At 33.6% G+C, this 8,812-nt stretch overlaps 1 pseudogene; it reads right to left on the minus strand.

The window, feature by feature from the left end:
• Positions 1–282: 282 nt before the first annotated feature.
• Positions 283–7,223, minus strand: LOC114382300 (annotated as a pseudogene).
• Positions 7,224–8,812: the final 1,589 nt, after the last annotated feature.

Here is an 8,812-nt window from a genome sequence, read left to right on the forward strand (position 1 = left end):
ACACCCCAACCGTACAAAATTCCAATTTACATCTATTATTTCTTTTTATCTTTTTTTTTTTTTTTGTCATATCATATCACTTGCTACATTTATACTTCTTTCTCTATTTCTTTCTTCCTTTAGACATCTGTTTTTGTTACATTCTTTCTTTAGGCGATACTAAATACTAATGTCTCAACGTTTGCCAAATTTAGAGAACGTGTTGATGGTTTACTCTTTCATTTTCATATGCATATATTGGTCAGCTTTGACTAATGAACAAGACAACCTTCCTTTCCCTTAATTTTATTTTACCAAGCAAGAAAAGAAGAAATTGTCTTAGTTTTACAAGCAGAATGGCTGCTTAAATAGAGTTACTCTTACATGCTAGTTGTATTCCTAAAGCATTTCATCAAACTATGTCTCCACATTCTACGCGTTTTTGTTTTGCACTTTGTAGAGCTAACAAATACCAAGTGTTTCTTGTTGATCATCAAAATATGAGATTTGTTCATTTAGTTCAGCATAAATCTATCTTCAGGGCACACTTCTTTCAGTGGAGAAAATTTTCTTATCAATTTTCTCTATAGATATACAGTTTTTCTTGCAAATTCCAATTCCCTGAAGTCCACTCCCTGATCATATATCAGTCACCAGAATCTCTATATTTCTGATGGAGGACGTTTCAATCTCTCAAATATATCATCAAGGGATTCAGATGAAGATTTTGAGTTTAGAGTTGACCCCTGAGCATTAGAAAGTGGGAGGAATCCCTTGGAGTCAATGTTAGATCTCAAAATTTTAAATCCATGCATCATTGATTCCCATTTTGAGGCTAATACAGATGATGGAGCTGCACTTGTGTTCGGAGAATCATTAACATCACTTGTCAAGGAGGAAGAAACTCTTTCCTGGGTCAAATCTTTACCAGACACCTCTTCATTGAAGTTTGTCCATAAGGCTGCATACTATTTGCTGCCAATTTTTCTGCTCATGTCATTCTGAATGCCTTCATTTTTCTCTTCCACTTTGTTGGTAGTGGCACTCTCATCCAGAGCCTGAAGAAGAAATAGGGGGGAGTTGTAGTTAGTAACACAAGACTAGCCTTGAGATAGTGTGAGGTTGCTTCTACAAATCTTTGCTCAGTTTTCTATTAGCTTTCTTGGTTCAGTGGTGCAAGTCATCTTCAGTTGTACAAAAAAATTAGTAACCAATATACATAAAAAAGGATAAAATATGTTTTTAATCCTTGTATTTTTGGTGAAATTTGGTTTTAGTCCCCCAACTTCAAGTTCTATCAATTTGATCACTGATGAGGGACGAAAACCATTGTTTTTCTAAAATTCAGGGACCAAATTGATTAAAGCTAAAGTACAAGAACAAATACCCATTTTTATCAAAAGTACAGGGATTAAAAACAAAGTATACCCATTAAAAAGTGAAAAATTGAGTCAGACATATAAGCTTAAGTATTTGAGAGTTTTGAAACTGGTACACTTCCTAAGATTTTAAGAAGAAAAATGATCAATGCCTTGTGGTTTTAGATGCATACCATGGCCTTGCTGGTGGACTCAACATCCGTACTCACGCTGAAACTCCTTGCCAAAGGAAAAACAAGTTCGCCAACTTTGTGCCCTTGTTGGAGAAGAGAACATTCTGAGGAGAAAGAGTAATTAAGGTATTAAGTTCGGATGCAACGAAGGTACTCCCCAAAATATTATGATGTTAAGGTTCTTAAATAACAGGTGATCACTATATGGTTATCCAAAGTTGTATGTTAAAGGAGGAAGCCTAGTTTTACAGAGGTGTGTTCTACTCTACATTTGATATCATTTAGTCTGTCTTTTAATATCATTAAGTGATTATAACCAAAGAAGACTGCCAGAATTTGCATGAAAGAAGTAATCAATTACTTTATTTTGAACAAAATTGTTCATATGGTTTTCTTTAATCACCGATTCTTTTTTTCTAAGATATATTCCACTGAATGATGGAAGGCCTTTTCTAATTAATCTTAAGGTTTTGTTTTCTAACCTTCATTTGATCATTTTTGTGATTTTTCTCATTTTACTTTTCTAAAACTTTCTTCTTTTTCTATCTAAAAGAGGTGTTTAAACCTGTTACAACTACATAAAATCTAAATTGTTTAATGCCAAAGAATGGAACATCAAATCTCATAAATAAAAAGGTTTCAGTTTGAGTATTGTGGATGAAAAAATCATAATTGAAAGGAGAGATCCTATTAAAGATGACATTCTCTAGCAAAGATTAATTATTAGTAAAGCTGGCGGATACTCTGATGTCATAGTGACAAAAAATAACTAAAAAGGTTTGAACTCACCTCTCCGCAAGATTATTACTCCGGACAGGTCAAATCCATCCATATCTTCTGCTTCATCACTGAACTTGAATATTTTCCAATTCCCACAATACTTGATGACCCGGTTGAAAATATTGCTTGCTATTAGTGAAGTGTATATAACCATGATGAGGGGGTAAATTTTGTTGAATCCTTTTCCAAAAAAAGGAACAGCGTCATTGATCTTTCCCATTTTCTGCACAAAAAATTGAGTTATTACAACTGAATAAATGTTAGACAATTAATACCTATACTCAAAAAACAAGATTTTTATTAAAAGTAAATAAAAGAAGGTTTTATAAGAAGAATAAGGCTTTTTTTAAGTTAGCATTTAGCAAGCGTATCCAACCACGATTAGGGTATTATGATCTTGGTAAATTTTAAGGGTTGGAGAACACTTGCTCAATTTAGAGACAAACTCATTTTAAAGAAACCTTTTACATAAGAATGATGGCTTTGTTAGTATTAGCCTGATGTTAAGAATACAAAAGTTTGGAGTTTTTATTTTAACAGAAAACATTTATTTAAAATGCAAAAGTCATTTACAGTATTTTCTTTTTTACCCAATAAATTTTTTCTACTTTTGTATCCTTAATATCAGCCCTTAACATCTCAAGGATAATGGCATCTAAACTGAAAGTGCACCAATCACGTAACAACACCAGTTATTGATGACAACATCATAATTTTAGAACAACAAATTAAGCACCATTAGTGAATAGTAAAATACTTTTTCAAAAATGGTTTTTCTACCCCCACCAAGATTAATGAGGTTGAGAAAGTTGTATGAAATGGGTGCTGCATATTGCATATCTTGCAATCATCCTACACAAAAAAATGTGAGATGCTAAGGAAAATTATTTAGAAAATTATTTACTTCATACAAATGACCAAAAATATATTTAAAGAAAGTGACTTACGAGCATATCATAAGCAAGCTTACTGAGCTTGTTTGTCTTGGGTGTCAGTGAGTAAAACATCATCATTCCCATTTTAAACAAGGAATAATATGTGCATATACACATATAAATCAATGGGATGAAAGCAGCCAACTAGAAAAAAATTCAACAGGGATTTGTCAAGAATATGAACAAAGAAAAATATTAATTTCATATATGAGTCAACATAAGATGGCTAAACTGTGAATTTTTAGGAATGTTTGTTCTTTCTCACTAGAAAAGTTGCCCTGTTTATCTTTGCAAGCAAACTACTAATAAACATGCTTATACAAATAAGAATAGTTCCCTCCTGCAATCAATATCAATAATTTGAACTCACAAAAATCCAGGGGAAGCAGCAAATCCCAAACCTACTTTAGGTTTTATTGGCATCAGAATGGACCTACATATAACTTTTATCTTGGGACAAAAACAGTTGAAGTTAATTAATCCATTCCACTCTTTTCCTCATCAATTTTTTTGTTACCTAATAACATCACTTATATGAAGTTTGTTGATGGTGTTAATTGTCATGTATTAAATTTAAGGAAAAAATATAGCCTTAACAGAAAAAAAAAATAAGAAAGAGGAAAATGAATTTATTTTTATAAAAAAACTATATAGGAACAAGGCTACAAATATTACCTGCACAAGCACCTCTTGTATGGTAGCCTCTGCTAATAGAATTGCAAATGACATGCAGCCGAGTATAACAGCCAATGATTTTTCAAGCTGTTTCCATAATATACATCGCCATAGAAACTCTGTTAAAATTATAAATGAACATTTCAGTAAGATATAATTATTCTATATACTATATAGTTCATAATAAGAGAAAAAAATTGAAGAGCCAATCGCTATTACTTTTATAGGAATAAAAGAAAATGAATTTCTAGTGATGAATATTTATGGTGATGATTTATAATTTTATCACACAGATTACTTATGAAGCATACTAATCTAGATAGTTGTTATCTTTGGGGACTGTGATTTAATTTCTAACTTGCTACATGTAAAGAGATTAGTTATAATACCATAATGCACAAGGTCATTGTTAAGTCAGCTTTAAGTTATAGGGTGACATTCTACTTTTTATTCCATTGAGAAAACATTGCATAAATTTACCAGCAAAATAGGAGAAAGAGCTCATAAATTTAATAAGTATTAAGTAACAATTGTATCCAAAAGTGCACCTACTTTGCCTATGCGTTCAGGCCTCAAGCATGAAAAATATTTCCTGCAAGAATGGAAAAAAATACCTTTAAATATAGAGCTACTGCATATTACTTGATGAATATAAAACCTGAGTGTGGCTGAAAGGTAGAGTCTAATCAGTATCTTAAGCCAAGAATATATCCCAAAATAAATAGCACAAACATTCTCTCCCTATGTCACTTTCAAGTTTGTTGGCTAGAAGCCTAGAAGAACCATGGTTTTTTAACTGAACTGAAGAATAAACTATTGGAATCATATAAGCTACATAGTTGCTTACTATTGACATAGTTTGTTCACTGTCAAAAGATGAAATAATAGACTCAACAATGAGAAAAAGTGAAGGTTAAGACAAAGCATCCTGTAGCATGACGTCGCTCATAATCCTTTATGGTATCCTCCAGCTCAAGGGCTTCTAGGACGAATTTTGTATATTCACTGCAAAAGATTAATTTATTTAGGACTTGAAGAGAATACGTACATATTGAAAACAACTAAACAAGAGTAATTAAGTGAAGTATTATGGTATGTTGTGACAAATAGCATGTCGAAAATGAAGACATCACATTCTTTTCTTGAAGAGTATCAAGGGAATCTATCACATAAACTGAAGGGTGTAATGTCTATAGCATAAGGGCAGAAAAAGAAAGGAAAGAATCAATTTGCTGCATAAAATTTGTGGGTTTCCCAATGTTCACACACACACACACACTATAGGCACATACATATACAAAAGGCTAACTCATTTACCAATATTTTCCCAACCATATTGCATTTAATTATCAAAATGCCGTGCAGTTTTAAGCTATTTCAATGCGGCAAAGGATTTTATTGAAGGAACACAATTACTCCTACAAGAGTCTTGCATACAGCCCACCAGGCAGAAGCTAATCACCAAATGAATCCTTGATTTTGATGAATCTACATAATTAGAATTTCAGAACCCAACTTCTATACCAAGCAAATTAGTGTGTATCTTCTATATCGATAGTATTGTTCACGAGCTTTCGTAAGACGACGTCTTAGTGCTGCCATAGATTTATCATCTGTATCATAATCCATGCCACTTTCTCCTAGTGTTCCACCCTGTGGTTTGAAGGAGGGGTCTTCTTTCAACTGGAAAATCCAGTTACATGAACATGTATCAATAGAACTTTTAGAATCAAAATACCTGCATGTATATACACTTACAAGACTTTACTATCTGAAGCAACATTTTGTCAATTATATTCATGTAGGGTCTCAAAGAATCCCGCTTGGACATTTGCTTTGATGTTGCCTGTGTGATCTGACAATGGCACACCATGAAAAATCATATCTGCAAAGAATAAAGGATAAAAAAGAAAGCATTTATTTTTATCATTGCAATGCAGATTTAATTTGATCCACTAATATATTATATATGCACACCAAATTTTACAATAAAATCTCAGTACATATATGGAATACCCAGTAGAATATAAGAAAAGTGAATGATATTTATCTAGATGATGGCGAAATTTTTCTACTGTTTTATTATAGTCCTACCCAAAATTGAATTTTGATTCATAACAAGAATTATGATTAATAATGCAGGGCAAAATACTTAATCCACATACTTGAATTTATATGACAACCATCCCACTTCCAGGGCAAGAGACACTAAATACAAACTCAGAAGACTTTACACAAAATGCAAATTCAATTGTTAGAAGATCAGCGTAGACTAATGATATGAATAGCTTACAACAATAGCATTTGAAAAATCATGATGAGCATCATCTAATTTGACAGCCATTTTTGCAACTTTATGTGAAAGAACTTTTTGCTCAGTGTTCCAATCTGAATTCAACCAAATGCCATTTGGAATTTCACTCAAACCAAATCCAAGTAGAAATGCACCGGTAACCAGTCCAAATGTATTAGAGCAAGCCATGGCAAAACCCGTAATATTACCACTCCTGCAAATTATTTAGCATAAAGTTAGATAGAGTGGTTTAGCTTGAAATGATTTAAAAGTTTGGCAGTGTACTGAAATTTTTGAAGTCAGCAATAAAAGCAATTGTAAAATCAATTCGCAGATAACAAAAAGAAGGGGTCACATTCTATGGTTCAAGTAAATAAATGAGTAATAATAGAAATCTAAAAGAAAGAAGCAGACCAATAGTTTTTGTGCAAAGAAATTAGTAATATCAATCCAAAGAGTGCTACAGAACTGAGACACAGATAGAAAACAAGGTTTCCGTGTAAGCTGGTCCTCAATCTTGCTTTCACTGTAGAGTCTCCGGCATCTTCATAACCCTGAATGGTGGGAACCACAGCCCTGTTTAGAGAAATAATTTAATACAAAACTATGAGTGTGTATTTCTATTCACCTAGCTGCCATAAACAACCTAATTGATTCCCACAAGAGATATATAAGTAAATGGAAGTGAATATAAGATGACATCAATATAATATCGTACACAAATTCATATAAATTAGGATAACTTGTGAAAAAAATCAAAATAAAGTCAATTATAAAAGTAATGGAAATATTCTACATGCTCAGTCTTCTAGCTATTGCTGCTTCTTTCTTCTATGTGCGAGTGTATTTGTATATTTAACATGTTATGAATAACAAGGAAACAAGGGGTAGCTTAAAATCAGTTTGAGTTTGTGATGCAAGCTCCATTGGAGCTTGTAGGCCTAGGATCTTCTTCATCAATGGATTCCTTTGCTTCTTGGAAGATAAATGGCAGCGGAATGAAGAAGGAAGAGAGAGAGGAGACACCACTTCAAGGAGAAGATGAGTCTAGAAGAAGCTCACCACCATAGGAGGCCATGGATAAGAGCTTGGAGGAAGAAGGAGATGAATGAAGGGAGAGGGAGAGAAGAGCACGAAATTTTGTTCTAAAAAAGAGCTCTGAAATCTGAAGTTAATATTCAAATGATCCAAGTTGAAAAAAATGCACACACATGACCTCTATTTATAGCCTAAGTGTCACACAAAATTGGAGGGAAATTCAAATTTCACTTGAATTTGAAATTGAATTTGTGGAGCCAAATTTTCACTAATTATGATTAGTGAATTTTAGTTATGGTTCAGCCCACTAATCCAAGATCAATTCCAAGATTCTCCACTAAGTGTGCTTAGGTGTCATGAGGCATGAAAAGCATGAAGGACATGCACAAAAGTGTGACTATATGATGTGGCAATGGGGTGTAGTAAGCAAATGCTCACCTCCCCCTCTAAAATTTAATTGGATTGGGCTTCTACCAATTCAATTAAATTTATTTCCAATCACACACATCAAATATCCACTTAGTGCATGTGAAATTACAAAACTACCCCTAATACAAAAACTAGTCTAGGTGCCCTAAAATACAAGGGCTGAAAAATCCTATATTTCTAGGGTACCCTACCTACATTATGGAGCCCTAAATACAAGGTCCAAAAATAATGAAACCTTAATCTAATATTTACAAAGATAAGTGGGCTCATACTTAGCCCATGGGCCCGAAATCTACCCTAAGGCTCATGAGAACCCTAGTGTCTTCTCTTGCATCTTTTATCCAATTTTCTTGGAGTCTTCTATCCAATGCCCTTGGGGGGTAGGATTGCATCATTCCCTCCCCCTTGAAAAGGATTTGACCTCAAATCCAGGGGTTCTTGAAACTCATGGATTCTTTCCTCAACACCTGCAAAAAGAATAAAAACATATGTATTGGTGATGTTGGGTATGTTAGAGTATGGTAAGGACTGAAAACCCCTTTCCTGGCCATCTTCCCATGAGAGAATATAGTTCCGCACCCACTCAATGAGTGATGCTACAAGTATAGAAAAATATGGGACAAACTTTTTGTAAAAGTTTGCTAAGATATTGAAGCCCCAAATTTCCCTTATACTTGGTGGAGTAGGCCACTCAAGAATGACCTTTATTCTCTTAGGGTCCATAGGAAGCCCTTGATCACTATTTACAAATTTAAGGAAAGTAATGGAATAAAACATACCTTTTTCTTTATTTTCATGTTGATTATTCCTACAAAAAATTATGACAAACCTAAGGTGTCCCACATGAGCACCTAGGTTTGCATTGAAACAAAAAATAAGAACAAACCTACCTAATGAGTCCCTATGTACACAAATCATGAAGATGTTGGGTGCATGAGTGATTTTAGAAAAGAGTGTTGCACTACTCAACATATTCATCATACCACCTATCATAGGGATTTGGTGCCTAATAATACCTATTTTAGGCACCAACAAAGTACAAGGATTTAAGCTCTTGCGAACCAAACCCTCATCCAACAACTCCTTTACTTGAGGAATAACCTCAAGCTCAAGAGGTATAGCGGTGCTAAG

Source organism: Glycine soja, chromosome 13 (genome assembly GCF_004193775.1).
Source record: "Glycine soja cultivar W05 chromosome 13, ASM419377v2, whole genome shotgun sequence".
Classification (NCBI taxonomy): domain Eukaryota; kingdom Viridiplantae; phylum Streptophyta; class Magnoliopsida; order Fabales; family Fabaceae; genus Glycine; species Glycine soja.